Genomic DNA, 20,320 nt, shown 5'->3' on the forward strand with positions numbered 1-20,320 from the left:
GCTCTGCACTGCTTTAACATTACGACCCAACTCTCGTGACTAGACCAGCTCAAACAGGAAGTAAAGCGGAGCAGCACGTTTTGTGAGGAGAGAAATGTACAGCACTTTAATGACAAAAATACTGTGAGTATCTGTTAAGTTTCTATATATTATATATGATTGAACTCACACAGTTTTCTTACAAACTGATAATGTGACACTTTCACTTCAAGTGAACGGCCTGACACCAGCATGTCTTGTGTTTCTTATGGTGTGTGTGCATTTTACCTGTAATCTGTAAAAGATTTTTCTTGTATCCGGCTGATGTAAGTGACATCACATTATAAAACATTATAAAACATTATAAAAGTTCTTTGTTGTTTTTTTGTATTGTTTGTTAAATGGTTTATTGAGATATTTGGTGAAATTATTGTGTACATGTAGGACACGTTGTGTACATACTGTTGTAGGGAGTTTTTAGGGTAAGTTAATGTTTTTCAGACACGTGCTGAGTTGATGGGAAATCGGCACTTGAGGGAGTGCCTGACTGCTTGGAAAGACAACCTCCTTTTGTACCAACCTCTTTTTTAACTCTAGTGTACCCATGAAACATTAGCAAAATGTCTCCTCCAGACATTTTGGCCCTCCCTTCCTCCACCTCATCTGCTCTGAGCACCCGCAGTGCCAAAGACTTGACCAAGATTTTCAGACATGTTTGGGCCATATACATTAGCCAGGATCAGAGTAGTGCCACAGACTTTCCCTGTAACAATAATAAAATGACCACTGGGGTCAGATATGACTAGATACAGAAAAGGTTACTGACTTGTGCAGAAGGATAACGGTTCCATGAGCCTTACTTGAAAATGAAGAATGATACAGATGGCCGACCCATCCTTTACAAAGTTTAAGATGGTCCGATGGTTTAAGATGGGTCTGTTTGTATTTTGTGTCACACCTTTCCTATTGTTCTCGTTCCCGCCGTGTCACCTGTTCCCCATTAGTCCTAATGTTGTGTCCTATAAATAGGGATCATTTTGTAACTGTCTTTGTCGGTCATTGTTCTATGTTCGTTGTCTAGGTCAGGTTTCTGTTATGTCTTAGTTATTAGGTTCGTCTTCCCCATGTCTTGTGTTTATGTTGATAAAGCAGCGCTTGTCTGAATCCCGCAAATGGGTCTGCCACCATGGCGTGCAGGTGCACGCACCACCACGGAGGTCCGGGTTCGCACCCCGCACGGGGTGGGGGTGTCCGCACGTTACAGAATGACTGACCATTCTCGAAGACCCAGCGGTGACTGATGCCAAATCTTAAGACAATTTTTAACTATAACGATATTAGAAAACTTTAAAGAAGAAAACAAAAAAGGGAGACTCAGAAGAGATGTAAGTGAAGAGCGATCACATGCAGCCTCCTCAATCCTCAACCAGGGTGGAGGCTGATCACTGAAGCAGCACCAGAATAGAACTATCCAGAGAGTTGAAAAAATGCTGTTGAAATACCGGGATACACTGAAAAGGATAAAAGAATTTGGGCAGTATGTTCATTTTATACAGTTTTTTAAACTGAATAAAAAAATATTTATAAAATATTTAAAAAATAAGTTTAAAAAAATTTTTTTTTTTAATTTTTCCCCTCCCCTTTCTCTGTTTCTCTTCTTTTGTAAAGCTGCTTTGAGACAATGTTCATTGTAAAAGGTGTTATACAAATAAATTGAACTGAATTGAATAAATTTCCTACCAAATCCAAATCTTTTTAATGAGTTAAAAAAAAGGCCACTCCACCCGATCAAATGCCTTCTCTGCATCCATTGAAATAACCAACCCCGTGAGGCTGAAGTGGAAGGAGAGTATAAAATATCAAACAGACTTCTGACGTTGTGAAAAGAGTGTCTTTCACAAACACCTTTTGGTCTGTAGAGATGATTAAAGGCAAAACAGCTTCCAGACACCTTGCCAGCATCTTGACTAATATTTTAATGTCTGCACATAGCAAAGAAATAGGGTGATAATTGTTGCAGGAAAGGGGGTTCTTATCCTTCTTTAAAATCAGAGAAATAGTGGCCTGTCTCAAAGTAAGGGGCAGTATGTTGGACTCTAAAGATTCATTGAACGTATTTAGCAGTAGTGGGGAGAGTTTATCAGCAAATGTCTTAAAAAATTCGGTGGGAAGGCCATCAGGCCCTGGACGTTTCCCATTTTGCATTGAGAATTATGCCTCTTTGACTTCTACTGTAAAAGGCTCATCCAACCAGGAAGATGTATCACAGTCAATGCTTAAGAGCCTAAAAAGTTGTCCAATTGAGATTTGTCAGATACACACTCAGACCTGTATAATGAGGCATAAAAACTCTTGAATTGGTCATTGATAGTTTGAGGGTCAATAGTTATACCATCAGTAGTAGTAATTTGTGTGATGTGTTGTGTTGAAGCGGCTTGTCGAATCTGGAGGGCCATAATTTTGTCCAATTTGTCTCCAAACTCATAATACTTATGACGAGACTTTACTAATGCTTCTGTTGCCCCTTCAGCAGACAAAATATCAAATTCAGCCTTTTTCATAAGCAGTTCTTCTGCACATCTGGATTGTAAATCTACCAGTTCCTTGGAAATAGAGATGCTCCTTTCAACAATGAACTTCCTGTGAAAAGCAGAGTAGGATATTATCTCTCCATGCAGATAAGCTTTGAATGCCTCCCAAATTGTAAATGCTGACATGTCTGGAGTAACATGGGTAGAAATGAAGAGATCAATGCGGCTGTCAGTGGTTGCAAAAAAATCAGGGTCAGAATAAAGTGACGAGTTGAAGCGCCATGGGGATCACAATAAGGATCTATACTATATGGGTATATGGGACAGTACTACAACTATAGGGTTGTAGAAACAGGCACTAACAGAAGGAAGCAACTTATTGTCAATGAGAAAGAGATCAATTCGTGAAAAAGTACCATGGATACAAGAAAAGAAAGAAAATTTCTTATTGCTAGGATTGAAAAAACGTCATACATACGAGCTGCATACTGCTCCATAAACAGTTGGGTGACTTTGGATGACTTAGATGGAGACATGAGCTTACCGGATGAACGATCTAGTGTGGAATTGAGATAACAATTGAAGTCCCCACCTAGAATAAGTTGACAAGAGTCTATCTCTGGAAGAGAAAAAAAAAAGGATTTTTTTTAAAGAAATCCTCATTATCCCAGTTTGGGCCATATACATTAGCCAGGATCAGAGTAGTGCCACAGACTTTCCCTGTAACAATGATAAAATGACCATTGGGGTCTGATATGACTTTAGATTCAGAAAAGGTTACTGACTTGTGCACAAGGATAGCGGATCCACGAGCCTTACTTGAAAATGAAGAATGATACAGTTGACCTACCCATCCTCTACGTTTTCTGGTTTAAGGTGGTCTAATGGTTTAAGATGGGTCTCTTTTAGTGTTGAACTGTTTCAAATGATCAATCACCTTATAACATTTCACGGGTGAATTCAGTCCCTTTACATTCAAGCTGCTGAATCTTAATGCACCACTTGGTCTCGATTTTACATTACAGCTTAACATAAAGAAAGAATTTTAAAGGCAGTAAACCTGTACAGATCTGCACCCATAACAAGTGAGACAAAATTTCCAGCAGCACGTAAAAAAGAGGTAGAGTAAGGGTAGCAAGCAAAAAAGAAAAATAACAAGAAAAAAGGGGCTGGGAGAGTAAAAAAATGGTGGTGGTGGGGGGGGGGTCACTGAACATATCCAAGATGGCGGCGCGGCAGTAGCACGCAGCGGCCACTCCGGAACCAAAATGGTGCTTTCTTTTTGTTTTAGCGCTAAACTTAAAGTGCATGGACGCCAATGACAGTGGTGTTCATGTATACAACCGCCAGACGATATTACGGTACAGAAATCATGCAGTTACTAACTTGTATGATGAACTACTCTGCAAACTTCGCGAACTCTGCTTGCTGCGAAGTCCAGGCCTTCAATCCTCGGCGTCGCCTGATGCCGGTGGCCGGGAGAGAGGACGTCGCAAGCGTTGTTCGAGGAAGCGGAAGCGCGGTAAAAGAGCGGGTGTCCGTGCTAGGCTAACAACCAACCCTAGCCGGCCGGCACTCCCTTCCATCATCTTGTCCAACGTCTGCTCACTGGATAATAAACTGGACTACATCCGACTCCAGCAAACTACACGGCGTGAGTTCAGAGACTGCTGCGTCTTTGTTTTCACGGAGACGTGGCTCAGCGACAGAGTTCCGGACGCCGCCATTCAGCTAGCCGGACTAACCGTGTTTCGTGCCGACAGGAATGCAGCTCTGTGCGGTAAGACTCGCGGTGGCGGTGTGTGTGTTTACATCAACACGGAATGGTGTAAGGACTCTCTGCTTGTGTCTAACTACTGCTCATCGCTAGTGGAGTTTGTAACTGTTAGATGCAGACCTTTTTATTTACCCCGGGAATTCACCACTACTCTCATTATCGGAGTGTACATTCCACCCAGCGCTAATGCTAAGGAGGCTCTGTGTGAGCTGTATGGAGCTATTAGCGAGCTGCAGAATGCTCACCCCGACGGACTGTTCATCATCGCCGGAGATTTCAATCATGCAAATCTCAGAACTGTGCTCCCTAAATTCCATCAGTATGTGGACTTTCCTACGAGAGGGACGAACACGCTGGATGTTGTTTATTCAAACATTCCCAGCGCGTATCGTGCGGAGCCCCGCCCCCACCTCGGCTACTCAGACCACATCTCTGTTATGTTGATTCCAGCATACAGACCACTCATCAGACGCTCTAAACCGGTTCTGAAACAGGTTAAGACCTGGCCAGCAGGAGCCATCTCTGCTCTTCAGGACTGTTTTGAGTGCACTGACTGGGACATGTTTAGGGAGGCTGCAACCAACGGCGACTCTATTGACTTGGAGGAGTACACGTCATCAGTGACCAGCTACATCGGGAAATGCATCGATGACGTGACTGTCTCCAAGACCATCACAACACACTCCAACCAGAAGCCGTGGATGACTGCAAAAGTGCGTGCTCTCCTGAAATCGAGAGACTCTGCCTTCAGATCGGGGGACAGGGCGGCCTTAAAAACAGCAAGGGCCAAACTCTCCCGAGCCATCAGAGAGGCGAAGTGTGCACACGCCCAGAGAATCCACGGCCACTTCCAGAACAGCAGAGACTCCCGGTGCATGTGGCAGGGCATCCAGGCGATCACCAACTACAGGACAACTTCACCTGCCTGTGACAGTGACGCCTCCCTTCCAGATGCACTGAACGACTTCTACGCTCGGTTTGAGGCACAGAACAACACAACAGCGAGGAAGACCATCCCTCCTCCTAATGACCCAGTGCTTTGTCTCACCACGGCTGACGTGAGGAGAACTCTATACAGAGTTAACCCACGGAAGTCCGCTGGACCAGACAACATTCCTGGCAGAGTTCTCAGGGAGTGTGCGGAGCAGCTAGCAGATGTCTTCACTGACATCTTCAACATCTCGCTGAGCAGCTCCATCATCCCTACGTGCCTCAAGACAATGACCATCGTCCCTGTGCCAAAGAAGTCCACGGTTTCCTGCCTCAATGACTACCGTCCCGTTGCACTCACACCAATCGTGATGAAATGCTTCGAGAGGCTCGTCATGAGGCACATCAAGTCACAGCTACCACCCTTGCTGGACCCTTTGCAGTTTGCGTATCGTCCTAACCGTTCCACGGAAGACGCCATCACCACAACCCTCCATCTGGCCCTCACACACCTGGACTACAAAGACTCCTACGTTCGAATGCTGTTCATAGATTTCAGTTCAGCATTCAACACAATCATCCCTCAGCAGCTGGTTAAGAAGCTGAGTCTCCTGGGCCTGAACACCTCTCTCTGCAACTGGATCCTGGATTTCCTGACTGGGAGACCTCAGTCAGTCCGGATCGGGAGCAGTATCTCCAGCACCACCACACTGAGCACTGGAGCACCTCAGGGCTGTGTGCTCAGTCCATTGCTGTTCATTCAGCTGACTCACGACTGTGCAGCAATGCACAGCTCCAACCACATCGTCAAGTTCGCTGATGACACGACCGTGGTGGGTCTCATCAGCAAGAACGACGAGTCAGCATACAGAGAGGAGGTGCAACATCTAACAGCCTGGTGCAGAGCCAACAACCTCTCCCTGAACGTCGACAAGACCAAAGAGATGGTTGTTGACTTCAGGAGAGCACAGAGTGACCATTCTCCGCTGTCCATCGATGGCTCCTCTGTGGAGATCGTCAAGAGCATCAAATTCCTTGGTGTCCATCTGGCGGAGAACTTCACCTGGTCACTCCACACCAGCTCCATCACCAAGAAAGCCCAGCAGCACCTCTACTTCCTGAGGAGGCTGAGTAAAGCCCATCTCCCTCCCCCCATCCTGTCTGTGTTCTACAGAGGGACCATGGAGAGCGTCCTGAGCAGCTGCATCACTGCCTGGTTTGGGAACTGGACCGTCTCAGATCACAAGACCCTTCAGCGGATAGTGAGGACAGCTGAGAAGATCATCGGAGTCTCTCTCCCCTCTATCACAGACATTTACACCGCACACTGCATCAGCAAAGCCATCAGCATTGTGGCTGACCCCACACACCCCTCACACACACTCTTACACACCCCACACACCCCTCACACACACTCTTACACACCCCTCACACACACTCTTACACACCCACACACCCCTCACACACACTCTTACACACCCACACACCCCACACACACACTCTTACACACCCCACACACCCCTCACACACACTCTTACACACCCCACACACCCCTCACACACACTCTTCACCCTCATGCCATCTGGAAAGAGGTACCGGAGCATTCGGGCCTCACAACCAGACTGTGTAACAGTTTCTTTCCTCAAGCCATCAGGCTCCTCAACACCCGGGACTGAACTGTTCTACACTCTCACACACACACACACACTCTCACTCAGGACTGAACTGTTCTACACTCTCTCACACACACACACACTCTCACTCAGGACTGAACTGTTCTACACTCTCTCACACACACACACACTCACTCAGGACTGAACTGTTCTACACTCACACACACACACACACACTCTCACTCAGGACTGAACTGTATACTAACTCTCTGTCTCTCTCACACACAGATACACACACTCTCTCTTGACTGTGTGGACACACACAAACACACACACACATAATTTATACTGTTCATTACTTACTGCACTACCTCTACCTGTCATCCGCTGCTATAGTTATATTTATGTTTATTCTATTTGCACTACCTCAACCGCTGCTGTGTATTTTTGCACAATATTTTTGCACAATACTTTTTTTTTTTACATCATCTCACTTTATCTATTTTATTTCACTTACATTCCAGTACACGTTCTTTTATTTCTTTTCGGCGCTAAGTGTCCTGTGTTCTTTTGTGTTGTCTATTGTATTTATTGTCTTTTTTGCACTGTCTTGTCTATGCTCTGTTTGCACCTAGCTGCACACTGTGCACTTTACGTGGCTAAGACAAACTTCTGTCCTAGCTCTGTGGTGTTGTTTGTTGTTTTTGTATTGTACTAGTAGCTGTATGTTTATGTAGCACCAGGTCCTGGAGAAAAGTTGTTTCATTTCACTATGTACTGCGCCAGCTATATGTGGTTGAAATGACAATAAAAGCTTCTTGAATCTTGAATCTTGAATATAAACATTCAAACAGTTACAGATACGGCAACAAATACGCTCTGATACAAAGATCAGCGAAGATTAACACTTCCCTACATCTACTGCACTGCTCCCATATTATTATTCAGCTAAACAAATTAAACATTATCAAACATCTCAAGTTTTCCAATATTAAAGGAACATGGAAAAAAAATAGAAAAAAGAAGAGGGCTGTGGCATAAACTTAAAGCCAAACAGCAATAATTGTCAACTGAGGAGATACAACAACAGATCGACAGTACCATACAACGTTCACATTTAAATCTGGACAAATTTGATAGCTTCCAAAGCGGACTGGATCCACATCTTCTCCCCATTAGGTAATGTGATACACAGTCTGGCTGCGTAAAGGAGCACCGGCTTGTACTCATGCTTGTACAACTCGGCCATGGGACCTCTGTACTCGCTGCTTCAAAACTTCAGGGCTGTAGTCATCAAACAGGCGAATCGTATGACCTTTGTAAAGCAGGGATCCTACGAGCCTTGCGAATTACCAAGTCCTTAACTTGGAACCGATGAAAGCGCAAAATGACTGGCCGTGGCTTTTCACCCGGGCCTGGCTTAGGTGCGGGACTATCCAGCACAGAACCGCCGTACCAAAAATGTCAACCAATAGTTGGCAAAAAAAACACTGTTGGATGGGGGCCCTCAATCAATTCAGGTAAGCCAATGATCTGGATATTTTGGCATCTGCTGCATCCCTCCAAATCCGCCACTTTCAGTTTGAGCGACTTGTTGTCTTTCCGCAAAGCAGAATGAGATGTTGAAACCATTGATTAAGTGGCGTTAGTTTCTAGTGAGTCAATGCATTGTACAATCCTGTCTCTGAGGTCTACAGACAATTCCTACAAACAATTTATGCTCTGACATGCACTGTTAACTGTGGGACCCTAAATAGACACGTGTGCCTTTCTAAATCATGTCCAATCAACTGAATCAACCACAGGTGGACTCAAGTATTAGAAACATCTCAAAGATAATCAGTGGAAACAGGATTTCAAGCAAACTTCTTTTATGTTGTCATTATGGGGTTTTGTTTCTAAAATTTTGAGGAAAATAATAAATTTAATCCATTTTGGAATAAGGCTGTAACATAACAAAATGTGGAAAAAGTGAAATGGGGCTTGAGGCATAAGTGTGCCTCCCTTTAGAGGCCTCAAGGATGGGTGTGTGGCTGACTTAAATAGATGCCTCGTAGGTAGTGGGGCTAGCCTGGCTGAGAGGTGTTCCTGGAAGAACTCCAGCACTGTACCAGTCAGGCAGTGGACTGGGTCCAGGCGGCACCGCTTGCAATGTGAAAGGAAGAGCCTCCATTTCAGGGCATATTGTTTTCTAGTAGAAAGTGCCCTAGTGCTCAAGATTCTAGTTTCCATGACCTTGGTGGAGTAAAGAATCTGTGGACACATTATGTAAATGTCCTTTTATCATCTTGCTGACAAAAGCTCATATGTTGCCTGATCCCTCTAGCTAATAATAATAAGAACATTCCCATAGCATCAAGCTTTGAGTCAGCGTTAAGTTTCATCAAACGGAAAATGCCATTTGATGGACTGCGTACTATAAATTGCACAACTAAAAAGTTTGTGTCTGTGTGCCCTCCAACAGAATTAAATTTCATCCAGAGTACATTACTGTATTATTTCTAAGGTTAGCTCTGGAATCACAGAAATCCTGATCAGGATAAAGCAATTACTGGAGATGAATATAATAAAGTTGAGTATTTTATTTACACATTTTATTGATAAATGATTTGTCTTTAATATATTTTTTTTGCTCCAGTCCAATGGTAGGGACAACACCAGACTCAGCTGAATCCAGCTGTGTGTCCATGAAGAGTGATCAGTCAATGGACACCCCATTAAGATTCAAAGACCATTCTACTGAAATTAGGTAAAGAGCATTCATTCATAATATCAATCTTCAATCAAACTATGAATAAGCATGTAGCTTTACATTTAAAGTAATGGTGTATAATGTATACATACATGCATTTCAAGTTACATTAAGTCTGTGTGTAAAATTGTTCCTGTAACATTTCTACTCTCTAGCACTGTGGAAGTTAACTATTCTGAATCCAGATGTTCGTGTATAAAAAGCAACAAGTCACTGGGTCTTCCAACTAACTTCAGAACTCGAGACTGTGCTACTGATCTGAGGTGAATATAGTCTAGCATCTCACTCAGTTTATCCTGAAGCCTTTTATTAGCTAAATCTGCTACAGCTCTCTGTAATGGTTTAGTTTGTCCTGATTTATTTGTCCACAGAACACAATGGAGAAAGGAGCAGTCAAGATTTGCCTGTAGATGTCAGTTGGACTTAATATTCAAGGTGTGTGTGTGTGTGTGTGTAGGTGGAGGTGTTTGTAAGTTTTATTTTTGATTTTGGGATTAAATTAATAATTGATACTCCATGTAGGAACTGGAGAACAAAGTCATGGCTTTGTTAAAGAATGAGCTGAACAGGTTCAGGAGAATGCTGAGTCCAGATTACCCAGCATGCTCTGAGAGAGAGTCAAAGGATGAGGAGGATCAGAGCCCTATCAGAGAGGATGCACTGAAGATCACATTGCACATACTGAAGAACATGAACCAGGCAGATCTCGCCAACACACTGCAGAGCAGTAAGAGCTTTTGAATACTTTTGAATAGTCTGTATACATATTTTTCACGGTCACATTAGCTGACTTAAATTAGTTAATACCTTTTAAATCATTAGTAACACAATTATTAAAAAATGGACCCTAATATTGGTACAATACATATGGCTGTAAGTTACCATCCAATTTTTGGAAGACATGTACACCTGATCATTTATACAGTTAGCCAAACACATGGCAGCAGCACTAAATGACACTGATACAGGTCAAGAACTTCAATTAATGTTCATATTTAACAAGAGAATGAAGAAAGTCTGATCTCAAAGACCTTGGCATGGTTTTTGCAGCCAGAAGGGCTGGTTTAAGTGTTTCAGAATCTCATGATCTCAAACTGGACAGGTAAATATTACCTAGTCTTTTTCTTATCTAATCTAATTCAGTTTGGGAGGGTCTGTGCTCATGATAGCCAAGAGTCCTGTTCTGTTCTGACAGGATAGGAATCAGATGTGTTCTTCTACTGTTTTAGCTCATTATTTAGCTTGTCATTTGACAAGTTGTGCATGCTGAGATGCTTTTCTGCTCACCATGGTTGTAATTTGTGATTTGTCTGAGTTACTAGAGATTTCCTGTCAGCTCAGACCAGTCTGAACCTTCTCTTATGATATCTCTCATCAACACAGTGTTTCACCTTTCACTCTCAGGATGTTTTTTTGTTTTTTGCACTATTTGGTATAAGACATTTATGTGCGAAAATCCTTAGAGATCTCTGAAATATTCAAGCCAGGCCATCTGGTACCAACAATCAAAACTTTTTTATTCAAAGTATGACTTTCTGTTTAATAGCATTACTAATCAGTATTGTATTATTGTATTTCTTAGACATGGGCTATATATATCAGCAAAATCTAAAATCCAGATTCATGCTGAAATTTAAAGGCATTAATGAAGGAATCTCACTGCCGGGAACCTCAACACTTCTGAATGAGATCTACACAGAGCTCTACATCACAGAGGGTTGGAGTGGAGACATCAATAATGAACATGAGGTGAGACAGATTGAGACAGTGTCCAGGAGACCAGTAACACAGGAGACACCCATCAACTGTAATGACCTCTTTAAGGACAAGTCCATCAGAACTGTGCTGACTAAAGGAGTTGCTGGAATTGGAAAAACAGTTTCTGTGCAGAAGTTCATTCTGGACTGGACTGAAGGAAAAGCAAATCAGGACATCACCTTCATGTTTCCACTTCCCTTTAGAGAGCTGAATCTGATGAAGCAGAAAAATCTCAGTCTGATGAATCTTCTTCATCACTTTTTCCCAGAAATGAGAAAACTAGAATTAATAAACTGTGACTCCTACAAAGTCCTGTTCATCTTTGATGGCCTGGATGAGTGTCGACTTCCTCTAAATTTCCAGAAGAATGAGAGATTGTGTGATGTGACAGAGTCAGCCTCAGTGGATGTTCTGCTGACGAACCTCATCAAGGGGAATCTGCTTCCCTCTTCTCTCCTCTGGATAACCTCTCGACCAGGAGCAGCCAATCAGATCCCTCCTGAGTGTGTAGACCAGGTAACAGAGGTATGAGGGTTTAATGATCCTCAGAAAGAGGAGTACTTCAGGAAGAGGATCAGAGATCAGAGCCTGGCCAATAAAATCATCAGACACATGAAGTCTTCAAGAAGCCTCTACATCATGTGCTACATCCCAGTCTTCTGCTGGATCTCAGCCACTGTTCTAGAGAGAATGTCGGGTGAAGCAAAGAGTGGAGAGATCCCCAAGACTCTGACTCAAATGTTCACACACTTCCTGATCTTTCAGATCAAACACAAGAACCAAAAGTACCATCAGAAATGTGACCCTGATCCTCAGCAGACCAGAGAGAGTATCCTGGCACTGGGAAAACTGGCTTTCCAGCAGCTGGAGAAAGGAAACCTGATCTTCTATGAGAAAGACCTGAGAGAGTGTGGCATTGATGTCAGAGAAGTGTCAGTGTACTCAGGAGTGTGTACCCAGATCTTCAGAGAGGAGTTTGGGCTTCACCTGGGGAAGGTCTTCAGCTTTGTACACCTGAGTGTTCAGGAGTTTCTGGCTGCATTGTATGCATTTCTTACCTTTATTAACATAAACATAACAGAACAACAAACCACTGGTCTGTCTGATCTTTTCAGAAATATAAGCATGCCTGATCTCCTGAAGTGTGCAGTGGACAAGGCCTTACAGAGTGAGAATGGACACTTGGACCTGTTCCTCCGCTTCCTTCTGGGTCTCTCACTGGAGTCCAATCAGACTCTCTTACGAGGCTTAATGCCACAGACAGGAAGTAGCTCTCACAGCAAACATGAAACAGTAAAGTACATCAAGGAGAAGATCAGGGAGAATTCATGTCCAGAGAAATCCATCAATCTCTTCCACTGCCTGAATGAAATGAATGATCATTCTCTAGTGCAGGAAGTACAAACGTACCTGAAAAGAGGAGATGACCATTGCCTGTATGGGGCCAGTCTCTCTCCTGATCAGTGGTCAGCTCTGGTGTTTCTGTTACTGAACTCACAAGAGGAACTGGATGAGTTTGATTTGAGTAAATATGATCCATCAGAAGAATGTCTTACAAGGCTGCTGCCAGTGGTTAAAGCCTCCAGAAAAGCAGTGTAAGTACTGTCATCTGTAAATGTAGCACTGTTTTGTTGGCTATTTCATGGTGATACACATTGCATATGAAAAGTCTACACACCCTGGAGTCTTTTTGGGATGTAAATAAAATTAAACTAACATAAATTTTGTCAAATCTTTTTCTACTTTTAATGTGATATAGCAGCAACCAACAACAATCAAGTGAAAAACAAACAGAAATGAAAAGAAATAACTAATACCTTCTTAAAGCAACTTTTATGGTAATTCAGTGTTTAACAGCTTTACTCTCAAGAGTCTACCAACACAGCACATCTTTATTTGGCAATTTTACTCTTCCTTGCGAAAATGCTCCACACAGCCATCTTCAAATCATTCCACAAGTTTTAAATCTGGGCTCTGATTGCACCATTCCCATACAATTACCTTCTTCTGAAGATATTCCTTTGGATTTATGCTTAGGGTTGTTATTATGCTGTTTTACATTTTCAGCTGCCTAACAGAGGCCTGCAGGATTTGAGGGTGTTTCCTAACTAGAGCCCCAGTCCCAGGTGAAGAAAAGCAGCCCCATAGCATGATGCTGCCACCACCATGCTTTACTTGGTTTGTTTGCTTTGGTTTATTTGGTTATGGTGTTGATGTTGGATGTTCATGTCACTCGATGATGGTCTTTACAGAGCTCCCTGGTATATCAAATGTTCATGAAATTCTTTTACACCCCTCTCCTGATCAATACCTTTCCACTGTGAGATCCTATACATGATTTGTAAGCTCTTTAAGCTTCAGCAGTCAAATGAAAATAAGATGGCAGTTGTGTGTGATGGCATTAGTTTTGAACATGTGTTTGAATGTGGTTCATTCTGAGTACAGTCATATCGCCAGTTATAAAAGGGTGTGCATACATATGCAGGTTATTGTTTTTTTGTTTATTGTTGTTACTTTTTCCCCATAAAATATTTCTATTTGTTTTTTTATTGGAAATTTGTTGGTTGCTATACAACATTAACGTTGGAAACAGATTTGATATGATTTATCTTGGTTTTTACTTTTTAAAATCACAAAAACTGCAGTGTGAGTGAACTTTAACACAAGCTCTAAACTTTAGTGCAATGTCCACAGAAACCTATGAAGCATTTCTAAAATTAATTTTGTCTAAGACTAAACTTGTGCAATGCTGATATAATGAACTCACACTGGAAGAGCAGTGATGGCAATAATCAAGTCAAAAACATTAAACAAATAAAGAGTAGTCAGTGTGCATGCAGGAATCGATAACAGAGGTGAGCAGTCCAATCAGCAAGCAATTCAAACAGTAATCAAAAAAACGTGAGAGTGAACAGGGAATAAAAATCAGTTGGTATCGACAGGACATGAAACAGCTCAGTAAGGCAGTGAGAACTGATGGTTTTTGCACTGCATACCTTAAATGTGCTACATAGCAGAACTGTACAAGTAGGAAGTAGAGTGATTTAGTACTCAGGTGATGGCTTCTTCTGGAGGCTGCATGAATGGATGTGTTTTGCGTTGTTACAGTTGAATTTTCCCTGCTCACAGTTTACCATTTAAAAATTTTGATACATGGTTTCTTTCCTAAAACTCGTTTAAAACCATTATTAGATGCTGAGACGGGTATGGCTTCTGTACTTTTATATGGCAATAATGGCTGGAATAAACTAGTAATGCTATTTGAGGCAAACTATATAAATAAATCTGCTAAATAATCATATTCAAATTTATATACATTACTTTTCAAACTTCTGCATTTGTGTGTTATCATTAATTATCATCATTGTGTGTGTGTGTGTGTGTGTGTGTGTTTATAATGGAGAAGGCTGCAGTATTCTGACAGAACATCATTTCTCTTCCAGATTGTATCGTTGTAACCTGACGGAGGAAAGCTGTAGAGTTCTGTCCTCAGTTCTCAGCTCAATCTCTTCCAGTCTGAGAGAACTGGACCTGAGTCACAATAAACTGCAAGATTCAGGAGTGAAGCTGCTCTCTGCTGAACTGGAGGATCCACACTGTGCACTGGAGACACTGGAGTAAGTTCAATACTTTCTCTCTGTAGATACATGGAGATGACTGTGTTCAAATTCTTCACACACAGTTTTGTCAGTTTAGCATTGTGACGTACAGCTTCATTCTTTTCATATGTTTTGATCTGTATTTGATTTATCTTAAATCTTCATGGCGTGAATAAAATTTGTATGGCTATCATGGCCTTCTTCTTCTTCTTCTTCTACTACTCTAATGTACACCTGTACCCACCCACTTACCTAGTGTGTCTAGACAGAGGAGCTCATATCATTGTACCCCATGATGTGCCATAGAAGTGTAGCAGTGGGACAGTCAATACACCACAGACACTATAACATTTAACACCACACAATCAAACAGTACTGCAGGCAGCAGAAACAAGTGCAAATAATAAGAAACAAACAGAGCACCAAGTCCACAAGAGTGCAAATAAATATCATGTTCACTACAATCTCAATCTCAAGCCCATTTATCCTGTGCTAAATAGTCCATCTTGCTTTTTCTCTTGCTTAATGGCAAGTACTCGATTCAGGGAAGGTGGTCTAGACATTATTGTTTTCATTTCCAGAACTACACAAGCAGGTAATTGCATCCATTCATTTCTAAAAGAGTGCGTGAATTTGGATATGCAAATATATTTTGAGTTCCATTTAATCATTTACGTTATCAATTATTAACAAACAATTTTTGAAAATAACGTGTGTGGTATAATTTTACAGTGTGACACACTTTGTGATGTCAGAGTTTAAAATTATTATTATTTCTTTTCCAGGCTGTGTGGTTGCAATCTCACAAAGAAAATTTGTACAGCTTTTTCCTCAGTTCTCAGCTCAAACTCCTCCAGTCTGAGAGAACTGGACCTGAGTCACAATGACCTGCAGGACTCAGGAGTGAAGCTGCTCTCTGCTGGACTGGAGAATCCACACTGTACACTGGAGATACTGAGGTGAGGTTACCATTGAGCTTGTCCCTGCAGACAGACAGTTAAAATACTTCAGTATTTTACAAATACATCAGTGTAAATTAGTTATCTGCCTTTCAGGCCGAAATGGCACTAATTTACACATCCGCTCAATACATCAGCTCCCGTTTTTTCCCTTGTGACCCAAGGGATTACTTAAATAATCAAGTAAACAATTAAATAAATACTTGGCAGTGGTGAAATAAACACCCTAATACAGAATATGCATTTTGACATAATGCATTGTAACATAAACAAAATGAACAAAATCCCAGCTATCCCAGCTGGGTTACATACACAAATTTGGATAGTTTAAATATATTATGCCAATATACTGTAATAGCATATTCAGATGTTTTATCTTGTCATATCACACACATCTCTTAAACAAAAACATCTATTTAAAAAACAGGCTAAAGGTTGGTTATGGAAATTAATAGTTTGGTTTAGTCTAAATTTATTCATTTGTAATAATAATTGTATTCATGTTTCTCTTTCAGGCTGCGCATGTGTAACCTCACAGAGAAAACCTGTGCAGTTCTGTCCTCAGTTCTCAAATTACACTCCTCCAGTCTAAAAGAACTGGACCTGAGTAAAAACAATATTCAGGATTCAGGAGTGGAGCTGCTCTCTGCTGGACTGCAGAATCCACACTGTAAACTGGGGACACTGAGGTCAGATCATACATTTCCATGCTTGCAAGACCTGTAGGGACTCTTAACTTAACTTAAACATATGCCTTTGCACCTTATAGTCATAACATCACTAACATAGGAAGGCCACAAGTGTGTCTGCTTAATGCATGACAATTTTGCAAATAAATGGAAGATAGTATAAGGTTTCAGACTCTACAAGGATGAAAATAGAATGAGAAACCCAAAAAACGCATAAGAGTGAATTGTAAAATGCATTTAAAGTAAATTCTGATGAAGTACTTTCACATTCAAAGCAGATTTAAGAATTTAACAAAACATCAGTGGATTTTTTTCGGTCAGATGCAGCTTAAAGGCTGATAATCACACAAAGTTCATAGCTCACAGACTGAATAGTTGAAGCTTTGCTTCTGTGGCAAAATGTGGAGATAATATTTATGCACATGAACAATGAGATGAAGTAACATGCTTCTGCAACAGTTGGTGAACAATCCAGCCTAATAACTATAGACAATAGTAACATGTGTTATGGGCTTTCTTGTTCATTCGTGTGACTCCAGACTATGTTTAATAGTGGGATGAAAACAGATTGGACTCTGCACTCTGATATACTGAGTGAAGGTGTTGAAAGCCTTAATATTGATTTCCATGAAAAACACAAGTGTGACCAAGAATAGTTAAGAGAAAAGTGGAATTTTTACATTTATGTAATTTGGCAGATGCCCTTATCCAGAGTGACTAACAATTTTTCTTGCTCTTCAACAATTGAGGGGGTAAGGGCCTTGCCCAGGAGCCCAACAGTGGCAGCTTGGTGGCAAATCAGTAATCCAACACCTTAACCACTGAGCTACCAAACCTCCCATGTTTAGGCATGGCCTTTGACCTAAAACTCCAGACCAAGAGAAAGACTTATGACATTCTTCCATTGTGGCCATTGTATTATACTTCATGTGCATATTTTTTATAAGTTGTAAGCTTGAACTGTTTTTGACGTTTTGTATGAGAGTTTATTTTTATTATTCCAGGTTGTATGGTTGTAATCTCACAGAGGAAAGCTGTAGAGCTCTGTCCTCAGTTCTCAGCTCAGACTCCTCCACTCTGAGAGAACTGAATCTGAGTTACAATGAACTCCAGGATTCAGGGGTGAAGCTTCTCTCTGCTGGACTGAAGTATCCACACTGCAAACTAGAGACTCTGGAGTAAGATTAATTACTTTGAACATGTACATGTGTAAGTGGATATGATTTTGTGTTACTATGAACTAAAATAAAAAAAACACTAAAATGTACATTTTTCTTCTCTCTCTGTAGGCTGTCTTGCTGCAGTATTACAGATGAAGGCTGTGCTTCTCTGGCTTCAGCTCTGATATCAAACCCTATATCCCACCTGAGAGAGCTGACCCTAAATGATAATAAACCAGGGGAATCAGGAGTGAAGCTGCTCTTGGAGCTAGCAAAAAACATACACTGTAAATTGGAGAAGATAGAGTAAGTTTATACAGTACATAAATTCAGTGGCAGGCTATTTGGGGGTCATTTTATCAATTATGCAAACTGAACATTTAGGTGTGCTTTGTGTGTATAGGTTTGTAACGGATAGAGATTACAGCAGAATGCAACAGATGAATACAAATAGATTAAAAATAACAATAGTTAAGTTTGCTAATACAAAAAAAGGATTCTCTCTATTAGCAAATGAAAGAGAGAGAAAGAGGTGGAGTTGGTTGGTGCTCTTCATCTCTTCTCCCTTCCACCAGGTGATACACCTAGTACTGATTTTGATGCATCTATCTACAAGATAAGTGGATGCTGGAAGTTAAAGTTTCACAGGCGATTCTACAAAAGAGGGCAAGTTACAGAGAAGAATTCTGTATGAATCTTCTTTAGTAACCTGCCAACCTGACAAATGCATCCACCTAAAACTGAACATGGCAGCACCCCAAGCAGATCAGTTCCATCACCCTTAGAGCAAATTTTAACAACAGAAGATCCTAATCAGCTGGTGGAAGTGGCTATACAACAGTTATACAAGTGTAAACAGAGAGTTGTGTAAATTAATTTATATAAACCTCCTCCTGTGTCTTACAGCATTCGACCATAACAATTCTAATGTGGTTGGAGGCTCTCAGAGGATTAAAAGGACAGGATCTCCTACAATACAAAGGAATACATACACAGTGTGTGATATTACATGCAAGTGCATATGACTGGATCCTTACTGGAGCTGTGCTTCTACATAGAACCAAATCCTGTGTATTACTGACTGATGTCAAGTTAATAACATGATATACAAAGTAACTAAAGTTTTATTTCAGAGGTGTTTCGTTTCATTAAATCTTTTATTTTCTTTATAAAATTGTGGTGTGTGTATGTGCTGCTCAGGAGATACACTATATTGCCAAAAGTATTCGCTCACCCATCCAAATAATCAGAATCAGGTGTTCCAATCACTTCCATGGCCACAGGTGTATAAAATCAAGCACCTAGGCATGCAGACTGTTTTTACAAACATTTGTGAAAGAATGGGTCGCTCTCAGGAGCTCAGTGAATTCCAGCGTGGAACTGTGATAGGATGCCACCTGTGCAACAAATCCAGTCGTGAAATTTCCTCGCTCCTAAATATTCCACAGTCAACTGTCAGCTGTATTATAAGAACGTGGAAGTGTTTGGGAACGACAGCAACTCAGCCACGAAGTGGTAGGCCACGTAAACTGACGGAGCGGGGTCAGCGGATGCTGAGGCGCATAGCGCGAAGAGGTCGCCAACTTTCTGCAGAGTCCATCGCTACAGACCTCCAAACTTCATGTGGCCTTCAGATGAGCTCAAGAACAGTGCGCAGAGAGCTTCATGGAATGGGTTTCCATGGCCGAGCAGCTGCATCCAAGCCATACATCACCAAGTGCAATGCAAAGCGTCGGATGCAGTGGTGTAAAGCACGCCGCCACTGGACTCTAGAGCAGTGGAGACGCGTTCTCTGGAGTGACCAATCGCGCTTCTCCATCTGGCAATCTGATGGACGAGTCTGGGTTTGGCGGTTGCCAGAAGAACGGTACTTGTCTGACTGCATTGTGCCAAGTGTAAAGTTTGGTGGAGGGGGGATTATGGTGTGGGGTTGTTTTTCAGGAGCTGGGCTTGGCCCCTTAGTTCCAGTGAAAGGAACTCTGAATGCTTCAGCATACCAAGACATTTTGGACAATTCCATGCTCCCAACTTTGTGGGAACAGTTTGGAGCTGGCCCCTTCCTCTTCCAACATGACTGTGCACCAGTGACCAAAGCAAGGTCCATAAAGACATGGATGACAGAGTCTGGTGTGGATGAACTTGACTGGCCTGCACAGAGTCCTGACCTCAACCCGATAGAACACCTTTGGGATGAATTAGAGCGGAGACTGAGAGCCAGGCCTTCTCGTCCAACATCAGTGTGTGACCTCACAAATGCGCTTCTGGAAGAATGGTCAAAAATTCCCATAAACACACTCCTAAACCTTGTGGACAGCCTTCCCAGAAGAGTTGAAGCTGTTATAGCTGCAAAGGGTGGACCGACGTCATATTGAACCCTATGGATTAGGAATGGGATGTCACTTAAGTTCATATGCGAGTCAAGGCAGGTGAGCGAATACTTTTGGCAATATAGTGTATGTGCTAGTGGCTAACATGGATGTACATGGATGTACTGTACAATGTATAAGGTATATTTTAATGAAAGTTCAGAGACATTGTAATGGTCAAAAGACACCGACGGAAGCGGGGATGGA

General features: G+C 41.8%; 1 pseudogene; it reads left to right on the forward strand.

Annotated features, from left to right (window-relative positions):
• LOC131347207 (NACHT, LRR and PYD domains-containing protein 12-like) lies at positions 1-19,349 on the forward strand (annotated as a pseudogene).
• The last annotated feature ends 971 nt before the right edge of the window (positions 19,350-20,320 follow it).

The sequence above is a fragment of the Hemibagrus wyckioides genome, linkage group LG26, assembly GCF_019097595.1.
Source record: "Hemibagrus wyckioides isolate EC202008001 linkage group LG26, SWU_Hwy_1.0, whole genome shotgun sequence".
NCBI lineage: Eukaryota > Metazoa > Chordata > Actinopteri > Siluriformes > Bagridae > Hemibagrus > Hemibagrus wyckioides.